The following is a 23040-nucleotide window of genomic DNA, read 5'->3' on the forward strand; positions in this document are numbered from 1 at the left end:
AATAATAATAATAATAATAATAATAATAATAATAATCCAGTTGTGTTATGTGAATATGTTTTTGTTTTAATCCCAGGTGTGTGATATGGGGCTGCTTCAGATTGTTCACAACAGCTGACTAATAACGTGTCTCTCCCTGGCAGGGTCATGATTTTACCAGCTGAGGATAGTTTATGTTTAGAATTCTGGGCACTCTTATAAATGCCAGAGCCCCAAAAGGAGTGGGGGCAGAGGCTCTGAAGAGGTGGCTGCTGCTCCACCTGCTGCTGCTCCCCCTGCTGCTGCCCCACCTGCTGCTGCTCCCCCTGCTGCTAATCCACCTGCTGCTGATCCACCTGCTGCTGCTCCACCTGCTGCTGCTCCCCCCGCTGCTGATCCACCTGCTGCTGCCCCCACCTGCTGCTGCTCCCCCCCGCTGCTGCTCCCCCTGCTGCTGATCCACCTGCTGTTGATCCACCTGCTGCTGATCTACCTGCTGCTGATCCACCTGCTGCTGATCTACCTGCTGTTGTTGGTTGCAGTTTGTCAAGTGTTTGTGTGCAAAGAGATGAGTAGAAGAAATTGGATAACCTGTCTGTTAAGATCAAATTTGACCCCAGGAACTCAATGCCTTGGTCAGCAGGAAGTAGTCTAAAGAGGTCTACACTTCTTTTCCCTCTAACTTTTTTTCTCTCCTACCTAGTGTTGGGGTGGAGAAGGGTGGTAGATTATAAGAACCCAACAAATGGGGCTGGAGAGATGGCTCAGAGGTTAAGAGTGCTGGCTGATCATTCCAGAGGTCCTGAGTTCAATTCCCAGCACCCACATGGTGGCTCACAACCATGCTTAATGAGATCTGATGCCCTCTAGTGTCTGGTGCTCAAACAGAGTGCTCATATACACAACTAAATAAATCTTTTTAAAAAAAGAACCTAATAGATTAGCCAAAAAGCCCTGTTCCACTGTTTTGTTTTGTTTTTTGAGAAGAGCTTTGTTTTCACAGGTCTGACCTAAGGCCGAGAGGCCTCTCTGAGTGTTGGGCTTTTTTTTTTTTCTGTCAAAGCCCTGAGGCATCCATCACAGGGTAAGGAACAGTGAGAGTTGGAAGGTGTGCACATGGCCACGTCCTCTCATCTCCCTCCTTAGCACACTAGGATCCAGTCGTGGGCCTCTATCATAATCACCTCTTAAGGCCCTGCCTCTAAGTCAGCACCTTTAGTCAGATCTCACAATGGACCACACACTGACACCTGAAACATTGAGGGGCTCTCCAACCACATCCAAGCTACAATGCTGCTGTCTCTAAGCAGTCCTTCGCCGGTTTGTTTTACTTTCCGAGGTTCTAGAAATCAAACCCAGAGGCTTATGCACGTTACATGGGAGTTAAACCCCTGAGCCACATCCCAGCCCCTGTGGCTCTGGTTTTAATAGAGGCAAGCCAATGAAGCCATTTTTGTCTATGTACCCTTCACAAACATAAAACATACAGTGTTCACAGACATTTTTAGCTCTTGTTTAAAAGATATAGTTTATGTGTTTGAGTGTTTTGCCTACACGTATGTCAATGCACCATAAGCATGCAGTGCCTATAGTAGCCAGAAGAGGGTGTCAGGACCACGGGGACTAGAGTTTATACATGGTTATGAGCCGCCATGTTGAGTGCTATGAATGGGCCCAGGTCCCCTGTGAGTGCAGCCAGTGCTCTGAACAGCTGAGCCATCATCTCTCCAGGCCCTAATTCAGAGGTTTAGTCAAAAAGAGCAAAGCCTACGTCATCTTCAGACTCCTCAGATTGTTCTTTCTTTGCTTCCACTTTCTTCTCCTCAGCTGGGGCAGCAGCGGTGGCTGGCGCAGGGCCTCCTGCATTGCAGACGAGACTTCAATGTTGACATTGGCCAGGGCCTTTGCGAACAAGCCAGGCCAGAAAGAGTCAAAGTTAACACCGGCTGCTTTAATGAGGGCATTGTTCTTATCCTCCGTGACTGTCACCTCGTCTTCCTGAAGAATAAGGGCAGAGTAGAAGCAGGCGAGCTCGGAGAGCCTCACCCCAACACGCTTAGATTCCTAGGAATGACTGAGCACCGTGGCGGCAGCTGAGGGAAAGCCCCTAGTTCTTTTTCTTTTTTCTTTTTTAAGATTTTTTAAGATTTGTTCATCTATTATTATGTTCTGCCTGCATGTACACCTGGACGCCAGAAGAGGGCATCAGATCACATTATAGATGGTTGTGAGCCACCATGTGGGTACTGGGAATTGAACTCATGACCTCTGGACGAGCAGCCAGTGCTCTTAACCGCTGAACCATCTCTCCAACCCGCCTAGTTCTTTTTCTAGAAATAATTTGTCGCTGCTGGTGTGTGTGTGAATGTGCCACGGCATGTGTGTGAATGTGCCACGGCATGTGTGTGAATGTGCCACGGCATGGGTGTGGCGGTCAGGGACAAGCTTTGGGGACTGGTTCTCCCCTTCCACCTTGGGTTCTGAGGGTCAAACTCAGATTGCAAGGGTTGTGCAACAATTGCCAGTCCTCTTTCCAGCTCTTAGTAAGCACTGAATGTATCAAGCCCCATGGGGCCGTGGCAGGCTTGTCTTGGCTCCTGCTGGCTGAAGGAGTGCAGAGGTCTTAGCCAACACGGTTTCACACAGTTTGCAGGTTCTCCAACCACAAAATGAGAGCAGCCCTGTCATTTCTCCCTGTGCGATCACTAAGACACAATGTGATCCCTGAAATGCAAATAATGGAAAGAAATGGAGGCCACAGACTTAGAAGCCTTTCTGGCCAGTTATAGTGGCCCAGCTGTTGCAGAACTGAAACGGGAAGGTGGTGACTTCCAGGCCACCCTGGGCTGGGTAATGAGACCCTGTCTCTAAAACGAGCAAACGGAAATGGGGCAGGGGATGTAGAGAGGAGCTTGGAAATGATACAGTCAGTAAAGGCTCGCCACGCAAGCATGAGGCCTGAGGCAAAACTCCAGTGCTGTGTCACTTATCTACACCCTGATCTGGGGGTGCAGAGGAAGACAGATCCCAGGGGCACACTAGGCAGACAGTCTAGACAAATGAATGGGTTAAAGGTTTGGTGAGAGACCCTGCCTCAAAAACTGCAGTGGAGAGGAGCTGAGAAAGGCATCAGTTACCAACCTCTGGCTTCCATGCATGTTTGCACACACCCAGACAAGAATGCACATACCTCTCTCTCTCTCTCTCTTTCTCTCTCTCTTTCTCTCTCTCTTTCTCTCTCTCTCTCTTTCTCTCTCTTTCTCTCTCTCTCTCTCACAGACACACACACACACAATTTTTTTAAAGATTTATTTATTTATTACATATACAGTGTTCTGCCTGCATGTACACCTGCACACCAGATCTCATAATAGATGGTTATGAGCCACCATGTGGTTGCTGGGAATTGAACTCAGGACCCCTGGAAGAGCAGATGGTGCTCTTAACCACTGAGCCATCTCTCCAGCCCGCACACATACAATTTTTAAAGAAAGAGGAGGAACAGGAGAGAGATTGAGATGGGTAGATCTCTGTGAGTAAGACCCAGGCCAGCAAGGGTTCCATAGAAGAGAAAAAGAAGGAGAAGAAGAAGAAGAAGAAGAAGAAGAAGAAGAGGAGGAGGAGGAGGAGGAGGAGGAGGAGGAGGAGGAGGAGGAAGAGGAGGAGGAGGCGCTATCAATTTTCCTGGCTTCAAATCCCAGCTCTGCTTCTAACTAAGTGTAAGAAAGCTGCTGGGTCTTTCTGTGCCGCCATTTCCCTCACCCATAACAGGGAACATACTATAACTAGCAACTGTAGGGCTGTGAAAACAAATGAGTTACTGTGTGTGAGAGACGAGGAGCACCAGCTCAGTTCAGAACCAAGAGCTGGCTGCTGTAGTGTGTGATTCAGTGTTGCACAAATCAGTGGCCAAGCAAGTCTCCCTTACTTACACATACACCCCCACTCACACACCCCCAACACATACACACACAAAACACATACACACCACAGCTCATGCAGCAGACCACACATTCAACAAAACTTACACACACACACACACACACACACACACACACACACACACACACACGACACAGCCAACCTTGTTTCACATCCTATACATTGTGTACTTTGTGGCTTCATTAACTCGCCAGCCAAATCCTTCCTTGCTCGTGACCTTCGCTGCTCTTCCCCACTGAATGTCATCGTGACCTCATGCAATGTCACGCTAGAGCAACTTAGCAGTCATTCTAATCGCTCCCACAGCGTGATGCTCGGTAGCCATTTTGCTTCATGGCCTTCTCAACAGCGCCGTCTCTCCAACACACTAGAGTTTAAGAACGGAGCTTTAGTTTCGTGGACTTGGATTTGAATCCTGACGCTGCTACCTGCCAGCTGTGGGCATATGGGCAAGCTGCTCAGCTTCTCTGGTTGTGACTTTATTCCCATGAAAAGGGTCATAAGATACAGACCACAAAGGCCACATTAGTAAACATGACTTTCCTCTGGTCTGACGGTGCATGCTTGAAATCTCAGTGCTTGGGAGAAACTGAGGCAGGAAGATGAAGAGTGTGAGGCTAGCCCAAGCTACACAGTGAGATCCATTCTCAAAAGGAAAAAGGAAACAAAACATTATGAGTCTGTGTTTTTTTTTTATTCTCATTTATTGGTTCTTAGGATGAATTAAAAGACAGACTGCGTATTACTCGGGCTAGAGCCTGGCATATGGGAATTCATGCAGATACAGTTGTGTTCAGTAAGTGCTGGGAGAGACTGATGGCATTTCTTTAGACCTGAGAAGTTGCCTTGAATGGATTGCTCACAGTTAAAGGGACTCTACGATGGGGCCTTGGTGGGAGCACTGCATCTCTGCTCTAGATTCCACGGCCTTCCACCCAGCTGTGTGTTGTAACCACGCCGTTTCCCTTCATGAAATTTGAGCGGTGACATTTTGACATTGTTCTATTTAGTTCCATTTCCTCTTGAGTGGGCAAAGCTTAACCTGTTTCTCAATTTAGCCAGAGCAAAGGAAGGAGATTTCTGAGTGGCTGTGAGACAGGAGCTGGGCCTGTGGCCTCCTCCTGAGAACGGGCCTGACTTTCTTTCCTACTTTGCCAAGACATTGGTGCTTCTTCCGGGTTCTCTCTAAGCACCGGTTCTTTCTCTGTCGCTACCACGACTCGCCTGCCCTCCCGTCGTCAACTAGCCCATGACACTGGAGACACACACAAGAAGCCTTGCAATGAACTCACGTTTCTGTCCACCAAGTGCTCTCAGATCCAGTCTCCACAGTGGGTGTAAGGGGGACACTAAGAGCCCCTCAAGGACCCCACAGGCCTGAGCATCAGCCTAAAGCTCCTGTCCCTACCTGGCTAAGATGCAGTTCAGTGGAGAACTTGTCTAATCCTAGTGCCAGAAAAAGACAAAAAGACAGAGAGAGAGAGAGAGAGGAATGTCATGTCTCCAGGGCAACCTGAGGTCACCAGCTTTCACTGTGGCAAAATGCATATAAGATAAAGCTTACCATTTTTACTTTTTTGTTAGTTGTGTGTGTGTGTGTGTGTGTGTGTGTGTGTGTGTGTGTGTGTGTGTGTACTACTGGGTATTGAACCCAGGGTCTCCTGTATGCTAAGTAGGGACTCATCTGTTGAGCCATTAGCCTCTTCTTGTTTTTGTTTGCTTGCTTGTTGGAGATCGGGTCTCACTGGCTAGCCTGGGACTGCCTGTGTAAACCAGGCTGGCCTCAAACTCCCTCTGCCTCCCGGGTGCTGGGAGTAAAGGTGTGTGCTGTGCCACCAGGCCTCACATGCAGGGGCCTTTTTTAAGTGCGCAGTTCAATGGCATTAAGCACATTCGTGCTGTTGTCGGAGCGTCACACGGTCCACCTCCAGAACAAACACAAACTCCACCTTCACTAAGCACTGCCTCCCCCACCCACATATGGCCCTTAATCCCCATTCCACTTTCTACCTCTTCAGATGTGACCCTCAAGGAGCCCTGTAGAAGTGGAGCCACGGCGTGTGTGTCCCCGTGAAGGACAGACACTTTTGTAGTAAGATGTCTACGGAAGTCCAAGATGATCTCCACTGCACTGGTTTTGACTGACAGTCTGCAGGGACCAGAAAGGATGTCTCATTTTTGTCCTAAAGTCACCTTTCCCCTTAGACGTGAATACTCAAAAGATCATTTGATGAATTTGTGATCATCATCATAAAAATATACAGGGCATGGTGGCTCGTGACCCAGCACTTGAAAGTTGAGGCAGGAGAGTGGTAAGTGTAAGCTCAGCCTCTGCCACATACAATAAGTCCTAGGCTAGCCTAGGCTACATAGAGAGGCCTTATCTCAAATAACATACATCTCAAGTACATACATACTCCTCCCATACATGCACACACAGAGACACAGACAGACAGACAGACAGATTCCTGAAGGGCATAAGGTATCCTGCGTTCTACCTCTGAGATTCCCAAGTCCACTCTTCCTCTCCCATATTTGTGTGTGTGTGTGTGTGTGTGTGTGTACTGTTTTTGTTCTTTAAAATATATATGTATATTGTGATCCCACACACGTACCTGTGTGTACACACACACACACACACACACACACACACACACACACACACACCATCCTTCTATAATCAACTTCAGTTCATCTTTTGCCCAGAAAATCATCCCAGCTGTGAATCCTTTCTGCCAGGAAGGTCTTCCAGCTTTTCCATCGGCCTCCTCTTCGGTGCAGTAGCTGCTTCTGGCTCTCCTGCTGGCCTCCCTCAACCTCCAACCCCAGGCTTCCCGCCAGCTTCTGTGAGAAGAAGGTGCTGCTCGCTTTCCGAAAGCAGCCAAGCCCGCCCTGTGGTTTCTATTACTTAAAGAAACCCAGGCTCCCCTGGGCACCAGCACCCCCAACCCCCTCACCGGCCCCATCCCCACCCCGGGCTTCCCCCTCAGAGAACTGGCTCAGCTGTTGGCTGGTAAATGAACAAGCTGTCACCAGGCAACGGCCTGGCCTGCAGCCGGATGACGCCATTCCTGATGCTCCTCCCAGCCTCACCCAAATCTGTTTGTTTGGGCTCAACTGCGCCTTTGCCAGGCCTTCATTTGCTAGTCAGTTTGCAACAGCTCTTTTGTTGATTGGCTGCCAGGGGGCTGAGGTCAGGAGCCCTGGATTCGGGGAAGGCAGCTCCCTGCCTGGGCAGGAATTTTTTTTTTTTTTTTTTTTTTTTTTTTTTTTTTTGGCTCCCTGGGGTATTTCCCCATCACGGTAACAATATCTAGAAGAACCCAGTGTGATGACACATGCTAGCCCCTTGGGCACAGTGGAAACCACAAAGACAGTGGGGCATCAGATAATTCGCTAAGGCTCTGACCCCCCCCCATCCCCCATTTCAATCCAGAGCCCTACTTACTGCTAAGCTGTGTGGGCTTCGAGGATGCCACAGGCATGACTAAAGGCTAGCCTGCTGTTTAATAAAACTAAAGAAGCATTTCAGAAGCTGGCGATGGGAATGATGGGTACCAAACGCTGGAGGCGAAGGGTGAGGAAGGGGTGATGAACTCTGGCCAACGCGAACTGGGTGAGAGCAAGAACAGGAAGTTCTGATGTGTGGTTGCATAAGACAGAGACTATAGAGAACAGTGATGTATTGTGGGCCCGGGGTGGGGGAACGGTTAATCTCAGTAGTTGAGCACTGGGTACACACACACACACACACACACACACACACACACACACACACACACACACACACACACACACACGAAGCAACAATAGGAATGTATGATACATTTCAAGAGGCTAGAAGAACTTTGATGGTTTTTACCATAAAGATGCAGTCAGTGGGGCTGGCTAGACAGCTCGCTCAGCAGGTAAAGGTACTGGCCACCAAGCCTGACAACCCAACTTCAATGCCCAGAACCCACGCGGTAGAAAGGCAGTCAGAAATGCACAAGGTTACAGCAGATAGCAGGGTTCCTGTCAATCTTTGTCTCGCTGAAGAGTGCCCTCTGCTGGTCGTATTACTCCAGACAGGCGCCTGCTACCACTTGCAAATTGTAAAGGGATTTGTAGACTTAATTAAGGGGGGACTTGTTCTCCATTAGAGGCATTCTGGCGGACCTGGCCCTATAATGGCTGCCCAAATAGACAGAGGTTCCCCCCACCAATGTTGAGTCGACAACTATGTGAACATTTCACATCTCTAAGAGTGCATCAAGGCAAGCCATAAACTGTCTAACTTAGTGAAGACTCAAGTTGAGATTTCACAGCTCAAGGAACCAAAGACCCTCCCACAAAACATTGGCTCAAGCCCAAATTCCCCATCCTCCATCCCGCAGCCTGCCCTTAGCCCTCTACTTCCAGCCTTGAGTTCCTTCTAGCTTGGGGTATCTGCTGGGCTCCTGGACAAGCCATTCTCATCCACACATACTAACCCTTGCGGTCCACAAAGCTTTTCCCTGATGATCCATCTCTGACATTACCCTTTCTTCAAACCCTTCTCCTGGTCGCCTCCTCCCCAAGACCAGCCAACCCCCCTGACATCCTACCCAGCAGGCAATCCTCATATGGAAGACCACAACACACGCCTAAGAAACCATTTCATCACATCCTGTCACACAGAGGACATGGCCTTTGGAGAGATGGGACATGCCAAGGATTCATGTTGGGGGATGGTCTGATGTATTTTGGTGCTAGTTACTGCTTGCTGTCTCTGTGACTCACCTTTTGATTAATAAAAAGCCATCTCACCTAGGCAGGGCACATGAGATAGATGTGGCTAAGGTTCCCGGGCTTAGAGAGACAGAGGAATTCTGGGAGGAAGAAGAAGGAGGAGGAGGAGGAGGAAGAGGAGGAGGTAGAGGAGAGACAGGCCACCATGGGCTAGATGGAAAAGAACCTCGTGGTAGGCATGGATGGAGATTTGGCCCAGATGAAGAACATTAGCAAGTATTTGGGATTATGGATGGGAGGTAGCTTGATAGAAATTATTAGAAGCAGATGGCATGGGATAGGGGCAGGAATTCCATACCTGCCCCACTATGGGAAGTAGTTTAATGTCTGCCCTGCCCCAGGTTAACTAAGGCTATTTTAAAATATAACAAGTGTCTGTGTCTTGATTGGTTGCTAGCCGGGCATACTGATAATACAGATAATTAAAAACAACAAGTGGCCCCCAATTTAAAACACCAGGTTCAGGTCTCTGATCTGCCATCTACCAGGTGTGTGTTGTGAGGAAAGTGATGTTACCCTGTCAGCCCACAGAGATTGGGGTGCTCTACAGCTCACAGGACATGTGGGAGCATGGGACACATGGAACACCCTCAGCCCATCCTAGGCTTTGTTGCTTACGTGAGAGAATGCAGACAGGGCTTACAAAGCAGTGTAAAGCAGTCTTGGGCCTGTGGCAGAAAATGCCCTTTGTAAAGAGTGGGAATTTTTTTTCCTGAGACAGGATTTCTCTGTGTAGCCTTGGCTGTCCTGGACTCTCTTTGTAGACCAGGCTGTCCTCGAACTCACAGAGATCTGCCTGCCTCTGCCTCCCTGAGTACTGGGATTACAGGTGTACACCACTGAGCCTGGCTAAGAGTGGGGATTTTTTTTTCAAGACTTTATACAAATATTTTCATTTCTTTTAAAAATGGGGGGGGGGGGAGCCAAACTTTTAGATTAGAAAAATAGTTAACATAGGGCTGGCAAGATGGCTCGGTAAGTAAAGCTTTCGTTAGACAAGTCCTGTGGCCTGTTTTTAACATCTAAAGTCCATGCACCAAGGGAGGGAGAAAACCACTCCATAAAATGTCCTCTAGCTTCTACATATGCCTAACGTCGCACATACACTAAAAATAATAACAGTAATAGTAATAATAGTAATAATGTAATAATAGTAATAATGATACACTTTAAGAGAAAACTACTTCATATCTAGTATTAATGCTTTCCTCTTTACAGGACCACAGACATAAACTATAATTTCAATGGTCAAATGCCTTTTGACAGGAGTGATAAGAACACTCTACCAAGAACAGTCTCCCACTGCCTCTCAGGGAGGGGATCCTCCAGGCTCTCCATATTCCTAGCGTCCAGAGACTAGGTCAACAACTCAGCCCTGTGCTCTCAGGGTTCTGTAAGTAGTTAACGTGCTTTTAAAATGAAAAGTCTATGCCTTAACAAAGGAAAGTCTAACGATCGGATATTCACGTACAAAGAATGGAGTTGGACCTTTCTCTATCACTATATACAAGGTTAATTCAAAGTGGGGTTCTGAATGTAACCCAGTTAGAAGCATATTCTTGTCACTTGCGAGGCCCTGGGTTCAACTCCCAGGACCCAGTGGGAAAAGGGAAAAACAAATTCACAGCAGAACAAAGACTTCAAGTTAAGGCCTAAAACTATATTAGAAGCAAACATAAGGCAAAAGTTAGCATTGGGCCCAGCATGGTGGTGCATGCCTTTAGTCTCTGGGAACTCCCAGCGCAGGTGGATCTCTGTGAGTTTGAGGCCAGTTAGGTCTACAGAGTGAGTTCCAGGTAGCCAAAGCTATGTAGAGAGAGTCTGTCTCAAAAAACAAAAGACACTCTTAGGGTTAGGCGTGGTGGCCCACTCCTTTAATCCCAGCACTGAGGAGGCAGAGGCAGGTGGATCTCTGTGTGTTCAAGGCCAGCTTGGTCTACAGAGTGAGTCCAGGACAGCCAAGGCTACACAGAGAAATCATGTCTCAGAAAGAAAACAAAAAACAAAAAAACAAAAGACACCCTTAGGCTGCATGCACTGCCTGCTGGTGCAGTATTTGCCAAGCAGGGTCCTGAGTTAAATCCTCGTCATTAGAGGGAGGGGAAAATTGTCATCAAAGTAAAAATAACAACCAACAGAGTGGAAGAAAACATTTTAAAAGTCACATACATATCTGACAAAGAATTAATATGCAGAATATATAAAGGACTAATTAAAAAAAAAACAGCTGAGCAGTAGTGCACCCAGGGCGGTGTTGATGCACGCCTTTAAGCCCAGCACTCAGGAGGCAAAGGCCAGTGGTTCACTGTGAGTTCAAGGCCAGCCTGGTCTACAAAGCGAGTCCAGGACAGCCAAGGCTACACACAGAAACCCTGTCTCGGAAAACCAAAAACTGGAAATAAATAAATAAATAAATAATAAATAAATAAATAAATAAAAAAGGAGGGTGTACAATGCAAAGCAGCAGAGGCAGCCGGAGAAAAGGGCTCAGTAGCTGAGGGTAGCTTCCAGGCCCAGAATCCTTCAGTTCCGGCAATTCCTTGCGTCTCTGGATGACAAGGGTCCTGAACAGAGTGAGTGGATTCTGCAGCGCCTTTACTAACTGTGCTCCTCCTCCGTCTTTAGCAAGTTTTTTCCGCCAAGAATTTTGTCCTTCTCATATTCCATAGCTGCCAGAAGAGGGCGCAGCGAGTCAATATTAAGGTGGAAATCACAGCCTGGTAGCTTATGCTGCAGGAGGAAGGGGGACCCCGGAGGTAGCTAAGTATCTCCCACAGCTCCCGGCTCCAATCGGTTCCTTAGTCAATCCATTGGCATCCATCAACATAGAATTAAAGCTCTTCTGAAGAGAGGCGGGGGCATTTTACAGATTTCAAATGAACTGGTTTTTCTTTCCGTAAATGCCCACTGGGTGTCTAAAGTACACCAGCTTTTCACAATCCAACAGTGAGCTGAAACAGATTTGTTTGTTTGTTTGTTTGTTTGTTTGTTTGTCTGTTCCATCCCCACCTCCACTCTCACCCACAAGAAGCTTTGGGGCTAGTACCATACAGAGGGGACCCTGAGACTATCAGAAAGACAGGGAGCCCTGGTTTATAGGAAATAGTCCGGCAGGCCTGGGGTGGAGGGATGCCTAGGGGTTGGCTGGGAGAACTGGGAGTTCCTGTTAGGTGAACAAAGTGCGCAAAGGCCACACAATGCGGAAGAGCCCAGAGTGCACTCAAGGAACTGAAGGACAGGCACAGCGGGAGGCAAGAGGGCCCAAGAGGAAACAGAAAGCCACCGAAGCAGGGACCAGACATCCAGGGCCCCCTGTGACCTATGGAGGTGGCCTCTCAGGGCCTCAAGTCACTGGGTTTCATTCTGTTTGCCAGGATTCTCACTCCCAGTGACGGATGTGGACACGGTTCGCCTGGTCTGTTAAGTTTTCCTCTCCCTGGCAGCCTGCCCTTTCCTCTGCTCATCCGTTCTTCCCCCAGTCAACACACGCCCTCCACACCTGCCTTCCACTCATCTGGACCTTCCTCATTGCACTCAAACCTGCTGAGGCCTCACACACGCTAAAACTGAAAGGACACAGAGGCTCACTTGCCCCTGTGCAAACTTATGAAGTGTTCTGTATTTGTTAAATATTTGCTTCTGTGTGTGTGTGTGTGTGTGTGTGTGTGTGTGTGTGTGTGTGTGTGTGTGCACTTGAATTGGAATAGGTGCATATGAGTGCAGGTGCCCTCAGAGCCCAGAGGCATCAGATACACACACACACACACACACACACACACACACACAGCCTCTAGAGTTACAAACCTGGTGCTGTGAACCGAACCTGGGTCCTCTGGCATTCTTAATTGCTGAGACACTTCTCTAGACCCTGGTCCATATTAACAAAGCCCACTTTTGAATATCAGACATGGTGCTACACACCTGTAATCCAGCACTTTGGAGGCTGGGGATGCCAAGTTTGAGGCAAGCCTGGGCTATATGGTGAGAGCCTGTCTCCAAAAACCTAAAACAAATGAGCAAACCAGCTGGGGGGGAGTGAGGGGGTGGCGCTCCACCCAGCAGGAGAAACAACCACTATGTCACACACCTCCCCACCCTGAAAAAGACAGACAGGCTAGAAGTCAGAAGCAATTTCCAAGCACATGCTGTGCCAAGTATCTATTCTTAGAAACTTTTTTTCAGAAAATTCCCAAAACAATGTTTAAGAGGCAGACATGGCAATACATCCTTGTATTCCCAGCATGCCCAGAGGCAGAGGCAAGAAGACCACCACGAGTTTAGAGCCAGCCTGATCTTCATTGTGTTATCTTATCTTTTTTCTTTTTTAAGATTTATTTATTATTATGTATCCAGTGCTCTGCCTGCATGTACACCTGCAGGCCAGAAAAGGGCATTATATCACATTACAGATGGCTGTGAGCCACCATGTGGTTGCTGGGAATTGAACTCAAAACCTCTGGAGGAGCAGACAGTGCTCTTAAGCTCTGAGCCATCTCTCCATCTCTGTGTTATCCTATCTCAAAAAACAAGAGCAAAATGGCAAATGTAACTCGGCAGGAGGCTGCTAACCTTGAATGCATGAAGCCACAAGTTCAACTCCTACCAAGACAAAACAAAGACGGAAAGAAAGAAAATTACAACAAAACAACTGTATTAGATATCGCCTACCATATTCCAATTTTATACTTGTGGGGAGAAGTACTTTTCTCAACTGTAAAGAGGATTTAGCCAGGCAGTGATGGCACATGCCTTTAATCCCAGCACTCAGGAGGCAGAGGGAGGCAGAGCTCTGAGTTCGAGGCCAGCCTGGTCTACAGAGAGTTTCAGGAGAGCCAAGGCTACACAGAGAAACTCTGTCTCAGAAAACCAAAAGAAAAGAAAAGAAGAAAGGAAGGGAAGGAGGAAGGAAGGAAGGAAGGAAGGAAGGAAGGAAGGAAGGATGAGTATGTAATTTCCTCCGAAAACACAGCAACTGGGAGTCCTTGCAAGTGGAATACCTGTTATTCAAGCCGCTGGGGACTGGAAGTGTTTTGGATTCTGTTGATGGCTGATGCACTAAACGGGACATCTTGAGACGGAACCACATCTAAATGTGGAATACCTTTTGTGCGCTGTGTGAAACAGCATAGTTCAGACCAGAGGGGGGAGAGAGGGGAAGGGGCCCTCCCGTCTCTCCTGCTCTGATTTCCCGCCCTGCCTGGCAGCCTAGACGGTTCAACACCACGGGCCAATCCTCCTACAAAACAACTCACTCTCCTTTCTGAGAAAGTTCACAGATGAGACTATTGTTTAAAATGGCTAATGGCCAGGTGTGGTGGTGCACGCCTTTAATCCCAGCATTTGGCAGGCAGAGGCAGGGGGATTGATGTGAGTTCCGAGGCCAGCCTGGTCTACAAAGGGAGTCCAGGACAGCCAGGGCTACAGAGCAAATCCAGGCTAGCTAAGGCTGCACAGAGAAACTCTATCTCGGAAAAAAATAAATAAGAAAACAAACAAACAAAAAGTACAAGCAAGCAAAGAGAAGAAAAAAAGTCTGCATTTACCGTCCCACTGTACAACCAGTATCTGCACCCTCATGACTTTGCAAGCTGGGGTTTTTTATTGTTGTTCTTGGTGGTTGGTGGTGGTGGTGGTGGTAGTTTGTTTTGGTTTTGTTTGTTTGTTCATTTGTTTTTATTTGAGAGGGTGAGTTTTAAGGTTTATTGTTATTTTGTTTTGTGGTGTTTGTTTGTTTGTTTGTCTGGTTCCTACACAGGGCTTCCTCATCAGGACCCCCCCCCCATAGCTATTACTAGAAATTGGAAGAAGGAGATTTCCAGTTTCCTTTGTACTCTTCAAACAGCAGCTCCAAGGCTAGTCTGCTTAACTTTAACCTTGTTTGGGATCCCCAAAGAACAGCTTACTTAATGGGAGAGGCCTGGCCTTCATCAGTTTTAAAGCACAAGGCACCGGTGTGCTGTCTCACAGGGGACAAGAGCTGTCAAGTGTGGGGTCCGCCGTATTATGATCCCCAAGACATTGAGATTGCAACACTGACACTGTATGATTTTGCAACCTGCTTCCTTCTTCAAAAAGAACTGAAAGAAAGAGGCAGCCATTTGCATAGGCCGGTTAGTACTTTTCCACACACGCAGTTGAAGGGAATTGAAATGAATGTGGCTCCCACAACCCTCCTTCCCCTCACCTCCCCGATAATTACTGGCAATCAGTCCCAGGGTGCCCTCAGTTAAGGCTTGGAACTGCAGCTCCGAGGGCACGGAGCTGTGCGGGCAGGCTCTTCGTTCACATGGCCCAAGAGTCCATGACCGGGGCCAAGATGCCCCTGGGCCATCCCCACACACAGGCAACAACAATGGGTTGCCAAGGCCCACCCAGAACACACCCTCAGAGGCTCAAGCCCCCCTCCCTGGGAGGAGGGCAGGAGAACCTATGGGCCCTGGCTGGCATCCAGCTTTACTGGCCCCACACCCTCAGCACAGCCCTGGGGCCCGAGCCGTTCCTGGAGTGAAGGGATGAGCTGCTTACACCTCTTGAGGCCCGATCATTCCTGGTTGCTTCAGAAATGACACACGCTTATGGCCCAGCCCCAACCTCGCCTCCCCTGCAAGCTGGCTAGCCGGCCGGTCTTGTTCTAAGTCCTCGAGTTCTGTCTTTCTTAAAACCTCTAGGATTTTTGGAACCCCATTTGTGGTGACTCTTGACTTTGAGCTCCTGAGATACACACACACACACACATACACACACACACACACATACACACACACACACACACACACACACACACACCAGGCATTTTATAAGCCCATAACACAGCCGTCTTTGGAGGCAGATATCGTCACGCCTACACACACTATAAATCTAGCCCAGGACATGGAGTAGTCAACAACCATGGAACAGACAAGGCAACCTCGACTCAGAGGCAAACCAGAAAGCTGGAAACCTCATCACTAGTCCCCGAGTGCTCAATCCTTGCCTGGTGTGTTTATAAACGGGGCAACCCAGCTTGCACCCCAGCACTTGTTTACGTAGAAGAAAGCTGGGACCACAGCGAAAACCATCCAAGGCCACACAGCAAAGGGAGCCTGGACTTGAGGCCAGCTCTGAAGGCTGTGCTGTCTCTCCAAGCCCAGGCGCAGAGGACCCCTCTCTGTGGTCTTCCTCCTTTCCTGGTGGCTACCCTCCTCATTTTTCTGAGTCTACTGCAAACTTCCTCATCTCTCTCCGGGTGGTAGTGTTTCTCTTGTGAAACTGCGCGTTGTGCAAGGCCATGTTTGATTAAATCACCCTCTGCACCCCACCACCACCAAGAGCTAGGAGTTCTAGAAGGGCTTATGTGTGCAAAGGTCCAGAGCAGGGTTCTAGAAGGAGTTCTGCAAAGGTCCAGAGCAGGGTCTGCAGAAATGACCAGTTAGTAAGCAATGACTTGTGGAGAGCCATTTTTGTCCCCAGCCCTATGGAGGGTCCTATGGGGGGACATCTATAAAGACAAAAGATAACATATGACCCCCCATCTCCAAGGAAAGCAGTGAAGAAGCCAGCATATAGGCTCCACATGGTGGCACATACCCCTACTCCCAACAGGCAGGGGACCGGCACAGGGGGATCATGAGTTTAAAGCCAGTGTGCACTACATAGCCAAACTCAGTCTCAAAAAATAAAAGTAAAGATCGAAGGAATGAATGAATGAATAGAAAAGAAAAGAAAAGAAAGAGGGCCGACCAAATAGCTCAGACGGTAGAAGCATTTGCCTCACAAACCCGATGGCTGAATTCCATTACCAGAACCTTTATAAAGATGGAAGGAGAGAAACCAGCTCCACAAAGTTGCCCTTTGACCTCCTCATATACACCGTGGCACATACAACCACACACATACACACATCATACACACGCATGCCACAACAACAAATTAAGTTCTTTTGTTGTTGTTGTTGTTGTTTTAAGAGAAGGGGAGGCAGTCTATAAGGACACCGTGTGTCCCTCTGCCTGCAGCTAAGTTACAAAAGGTTTATGAGAGAAGAGAGTCGCGAAACTTATCTCAAAGGTGGGACTTGAAATAAGGTTGGAAAGAGGAGAGTGGGTTTTGAAAAGCAGTCCTGGCAAGAGAAATTAGAAAACTGTTTTCCTATGTGCGCAGGAAACAAGTCCTCAGAAATAAGGCACGGAGAGAAAACAGCTAGTTTTATAGCGTTTTATTTTGGTTTTGGTGTCATCTGTCAGACTGGCTCTTCCCCTCAGAGTGAGCCTCAACATGGCTCGACAGGTCAGAGGTGCTTGCTGCCAAGCATGCCAACCTGGTTTTCATTCCCCGGGAGGGCCTCTGTAGAACAGGAAAAACAACTCACACACTTGGTCCCCTGACCTCCTCACAACAGACTCTCGCAGGCTCTCTCGTCTCTGTGAGGACGCGCACTTGGTTCCCACAACCACTAGGTGGCAGAGCTGCCGTTCCGAGGCTAACAGCTCCCAGTACAGTCAGAGGGAAGGCGGGGCGGGGGGGGGGGCGTGTCCCAGACCACTCCTCAAATCAGCTGGTGAGAGATTCCGGGCAACCAGGAGGCGCCAGTGTTCTCAGCCAGCCTGGAGGTTAGGAGAGAGGTTGCGAGAAGAACCCGGGTGAAGCTGAAAGGGAATTTTGACGGGTACCTCCCTTGAACCAGACTCTGAGAACCTAGAAACCTTCCAAGCAGGGATGATCCATACCGGCAGGGATGATCCACCGGCTGCAGTCTGAACAAGCTGCCTATGGTTTACAAAAGCTGGTCTAACGGGGTTTCAACACAGATGACTACCGTTCTCACCCATCCCTAGGCAAAGATCCAGCCGTGCTCGAGAGGAATGCTAGTGCCTCCAAGGAGTAAAACACCTCTTGACAATCATCTCGTTCTGTTGCTGAAGTGTGACAGTAGGAGACCTTAGATACGCTAAATGTAAGATTTAGCTCAACTGTACATCAGCTAAGCCAAGCACTAGGGCTCAGGGTTAGGCACACCTCTAGACCCACTAAGACACAGTTTGAAGCCAGAAATCCGACTTTTATCTGTTTCTAACTCTGTTCAAGCTTGATTGGGTGAACCAACGTCTACAAGCTTTAGTGTCCTGGTCTGTGAAATAACAAGTTTAATCTCTGAAGTCTCTTCCAGCTTCGAAATTCTGGAAAACACCCACTCCTGTGGCCAAAAGGACCTGGAGGTGGGGGGTCGTGGGCGACCAGAGCACTGCAGGGCAGGGGAGTGTGTTGGCGTTGGAGGGAGATAAGCCGTCCGAGGAATTAGCCCCACTCATCTCGCTAATTGCCATAGCCACTGCGGCACTGCCGCCCCACCCCCGCCCCCACGGCCCTGCCGCACACACCCACGGCTCCTCAGAGACTTCTGGAATCTCGATGGGTTCCTTTACATCCGCATGTTTATTGCCCTTTACATCCGCAAATCGTTTTACATCAGCAACCCTGCCGCGCGATTATTAATCATCTCAATATTCTCTCCGGCTGTAAAAGGAATTGCGGGGTCCGGACTTATGAAGGTGAAACCTGCCTCGGATCCATTCAATCATCAATTAACTAAAGTTAATTAAGCGTCTAATATAAGCAAGTCCCAGGAGACACGCGCATACAACCCGTGCAGGCATCAGAACTGCAGGGGTCCTCAGGAACTTCACCCACTTTGCAATTATGTCACCAGGAGGGGGTGAGTTAGAAGGTGATGGAAGACCTCCCCAACTCGATGACAGGGCTGCAAAAAGAACGACCCGGCCCCCAGCCAGAAGAAAATGGCCTTCCCAAGGTCACTTATGTCCCAAGGGAAAATACTAGACCCCAGAACGTCTATCCTGAAAGCTTTCCACTGCGCCAGTGACAAGAATCTGAAATCAGGCATATCAAAGAGAGCGAGGGTTTGAACACGACTGCTTCCAGGATTTCCAGGCACAGAGAAAGAAAATCGTGATCCCAGATCACCCACCCGGAACAGATGAGCCAAGCCCTAAGCTTTGACTGCTGCCTCCACTAGCAGAGCCCCTTGGAAGCTGGTGACCCGAACCCCCGCCCACCCCCGCAGGGCCCCGGTTGGAGGAGGGGTGCGCAGCCCAGAGCTCCGCAGGCCCACGCGGGGGCGGAGCCAGGCGGGGGGCGGGGCGCCGCGGGAGCCCGGCTCCCACCCCCCCCCCCCGCCCGCAGCGCCTTTCCAAATATGGTCATAACGGAAGCCGCCGGCAGACGTCACGGCGCCGGGTGGGAGCCGCTGACGGGAGGCGCTGACGGCGCCTACGTGTCACCGTGGAAACCAAACAGTAAATAGTGGACTGGCGGGCTCGTGTGCTGCTTGCTGAAGCGAACTGACCTGGAGTAAAGGCCGGAACTGGGAAGGGCTAGGAGACACCTTGGCCTTGGCAGAGCAGGGCGCTGGCGCCGGGAGGGTGTGGAGAGGGAGACAGGGGGCTCCGAGACCATTGGGATGTGCCGGGGAAACCCGCAGTAAGGAGCCCTTCTACCCTTCCGGAGCCTGCAAGGTTGTTACTTAGTTTTTTCTTACTTAGCCTCTGGACATGCAGACATTGGGAACACTACCCTGGCCTCAGATTCCAGGGGCGCCACTCCGGGTGGTTAATAAAATGCAGGCCACGTCTTTCTGTGCCCTAGACTGTTATTCTCTATAAAATAAGCATAATAGTAAGACCTACGAGGGTACTTGTGACTATTTTGTGTATTTATGACATGGTCTCACTATCTGATATTGATCTGGACTTCACTATGTAGCTGAGAAAAATTACCTCCAACTTCTGATCTCTTTGCTTCCTCTTTCCATATATGAGCCAGAGTACCCTGCTCACACAGTTCTGGGGCTCAAACTCAGAGCTTCTTTCAGGCTAGGCAAGCACTCCAGCAACTAAAACACAACCTCAGCCCTGTGACTTTTTAATACAGATCTATCTTTATTATTTTTTTAAGTATGTGTCTCTGCACGTGTGTACATGTGTGCCGGTTGGATGGATAGATGTGCTGAGAACCAGACTGAGGTCCTCTGCAAGACCAGTGTGCACTGTTGGCCGCTGAGCCAATTCTCTGGTCCCACCCAAACCCTCCTCTCCCCCCGCCCCCCCCCCCTCGAGACAGGGTTTCTCTGTGTAGCCCTGGCTGTCCTACACTCACTTTGTAGACCAGGCTGGCCTCAAACTCACAGAGATCCGCCTGCCTCTGCCTCCCCAGTACTGGGATTAAAGACGTGCGCCACCACGGCCAGCCCACCCCCTTTTAAAAAAGAAAATAGTTGTATAGTGTTTTGAGCAGAGCTTAGCACACTGGGAGCCCAAGTTATGCTGGCTGCCTATCCCAGAAAAGCGGGAGAGAAGCGTCACTGTGCCACCACTGCATCATATAGCTGGCATCATATTTTCCTGATTGTCCTTTAGGTTGAAAGCGAACAATTGTTTTCTAATCTTCCATTTTAAAGAGCACACAAAGAAGTTAACATCTAATAAAAAAAATACTAAATGTGTCTACTACAATGCATTTGCCAACAGTATGACAAAATATTGCTTCACAATAGCCTGTAAGCACACATCAAAAATCAAGGTGTCCGTACACAGTGACAGAGCTGTCGAAGTAACTCGAGTTCTTTGTCTTCACAGTCACTGTGTTATATCAGTTCGGTCTGTCCTGGGTTTGTTTTGTTTTCTCAGAAAGAATTTGTGTCACTCATGTTGGTCTCAGACTTGGTATGCAGCCAAAGATAGCCTTGAACTATCTTTCAGAGGTGTGCCTTCTATATCCACTTCTCAAATGTGGGGTTACAGGTATAGGACACCATAACCAGCTACTCCATTTCAAATCTGTTTCGGGGAGGGCATGGTGGCACACTCCTGTAATCCCAGCACTCAGGAGGCAGAAGCAGTCGGGTCTCCATAGTTCAAGGCCAGTCTGGTCTACTAGCAATTTCCAGGCCAGCCAAGACTAAATAATAAGACCCTTTCTCAAAAAAAGCAAGCAAAATTGATTTAAGGGGACCAGCAAGATAGCTCAGCTGAGGGGCTGGAAAGATGGCTCAGTGGTTAAGGGCACTCAGTGCCCTTCTGAAGATCCTGAGTTCAATTCCCAGAACCCACACGGCAGCTCACACCTATCTGATGCCACCTTCTGGTGTGCAGATGTACATGTGGAGAAAGTACTCATATGCATAAAATACACAAATAAACAAATCTAAAAGAGAAGCAGCAGCAGCTGGCTCAGCTGGTCAAGCGCTTGGCTGACACAGCAAGCCTGGTGACTTGATTCAATCACTGGAAGCCAGGAGGAAACGGAAGGGAAGGACTGACTCCCGAAAGCTGCCTTCCGACCTCCATACCACTGTGACCGAAGCGCGCGCGCACGCGCGCACACACACACACACACACACACACACACACACACACACACACAAATAGATACATGGAAAATACAGAGATCTCCCTGCCTTGGCCTCCAGAGTGTGTATATGTGTTTCTTGTTTGTTTGTTTGTTTGTTTGTTTGTAGAGTTATGCCTTTCCATCGTGTAGGTCTTTGGAATGGAACTCAGGTCTTCAGCCTTGGCAGCAAGCGCTTTACTTGCTGAGTCATCTCTCCGACACCAACTTAGAGATAGTTGAGCATTAAAAAAAAAAATCTCAGAGGAAGTAGCTCATACAACTAGAGTCAGATTCTAATGATCCAGTAATGTGGTTAAGCAGCTCGGGCTTCAGAGTCATGAAGTTTGTATTGAAATCTCAGGTCTGCTACTTACCAGCTGTGGGCCCTTAGCCGATGTGCTTGCAATCTCCTGGCTCATGTTCCACTCCTATGAAGTGAAGATTCCAATGTCTGTCTCATTGGACTGTTGTTGTGAGGACCAAATGAGGCCACCATTTGACAAGATGGCATAACAGGAGGCTCATGTGAAACCTTACCCCAGGACCATAGACCTTGTGCTCTGAATAAACCCAATGATCTCATGGGTCACTGTGAGCATGTCCACCTCCCCTTAGATGGATCCTACAGGTATTGCAAACCTAGCATGGTCCACATGCAACTTAACGTCCATGTCCCCCAAACCTGTGCTGCTTTCTATGGACGCAAAGTCACCAGGGGCATATGCCTCCCTATGTGTCAAACTTGGTAAACCTAGAAATGAACTCAGAGTCCTCTGTCCCCCCTCACCACTCGCATCAACTCCATCACCAAGGCGAGGCAGTCCTTCCCCCTAGTTTCCACTTGTTCCCTCTGAATTCCCACCGCTGCCTTCACTAAGCCTTCGGACAAACTGAACTCACCCAGTACCAGGCTCATAGAAACCTGGCCACAGTTACCGATTCTTAAGCTACCTTTAACCTCCTCTGCTTTGGATGCTGCAATATTGATGGAAATGTTAAGATTCACTCCCTTCCCCCAACCACTTAGCTCCACCCCCCATGTATATTTTAGCCTTAGCCTAAGCAAATCCAAATTCATTGTTTTATGAGTCTGTGCCTTAGAGCGGTTCAATGCCTTGAATAGCTCTATAACAGCCCACCACCAAAGGCCAACTCAGAAGTCACCTAGAAACTTTGCCCTATAGGGTCCCTCACTCCCTGCTTCCTTTTATCCGTCACGCCTGCTATTTCTGGTGTGGCCATGTACTATAGTGTATTTATATGTCTCTTGCCCTTTACCGAATTCCAGACTCTGAAAATATAACTGTATCTTGCTCACGTCTGAATGCAATGTATGATGCACAGTAGGAACCCAGAACCTTGTTATTCTGTGCCATATAGGCCCTGTCTCTTTCTCTGGCTGACCACCATCAAAGTCATAATAACAACCCTCATCCCATGTTTCTGCATGCCTAGGAGCTGTAGTAAGCTCTCTCTCTCTATGCCCATTTGCTTTGCTGAATGCTTATAACAGTCTCAATAGGCAGGCACAGTTATTATCTCCATTTTAGCACTGAGGAAACCAAGTACAGATTGCTTAATTTGCCTAAGGTGGGGGAGCCAGGATACAGAGCTAAGTCTATTTGCTGGAAAACTTTACCATACTAGATCCAGATTTAAATTACTACATTGTCTTGATAGTTACCTGTGATGTTAGTCTTATGATTGGCCAAAACAAGCAAGCAAACAAAACAAAAAAACAAAAACAAAAACAAAAACAAAAACTAATGAATCATTGTTTTCGTAGAACTGATCACAAATTGCTCCCCCTAATAAACATGGCATCTAGATCCTGGACCACTTTACATGTAAGATAAAGGTGCTTACTGTCCCACGCCTTTTCAATTGAGCCCTTTCCACACAGACTAACGTGTGTTCATTTTGGCCGTGCCCAGGAGCCAACCCAGGGCCTCACACCAGCTAGCAAGC

At 48.5% G+C, this 23040-nt stretch overlaps 1 pseudogene across 1 annotated transcript; it reads right to left on the bottom strand.

Moving 5' to 3' along the window:
• Positions 1–1726: 1726 nt before the first annotated feature.
• LOC311603459 (large ribosomal subunit protein P1-like) lies at positions 1727–21491 on the bottom strand (annotated as a pseudogene). The gene is made up of 2 exons: positions 21447–21491; positions 1727–2043 (listed from the first exon to the last, which is right to left on the bottom strand). The product of its transcript is annotated as a large ribosomal subunit protein P1-like (transcript).
• Between the last annotated feature and the right edge of the window lie 1549 nt (positions 21492–23040).

This window comes from Acomys minous, assembly GCF_964271855.1.
Source record: "Acomys minous genome assembly, chromosome: 8".
NCBI classification, from domain to species: Eukaryota; Metazoa; Chordata; class Mammalia; order Rodentia; family Muridae; genus Acomys; species Acomys minous.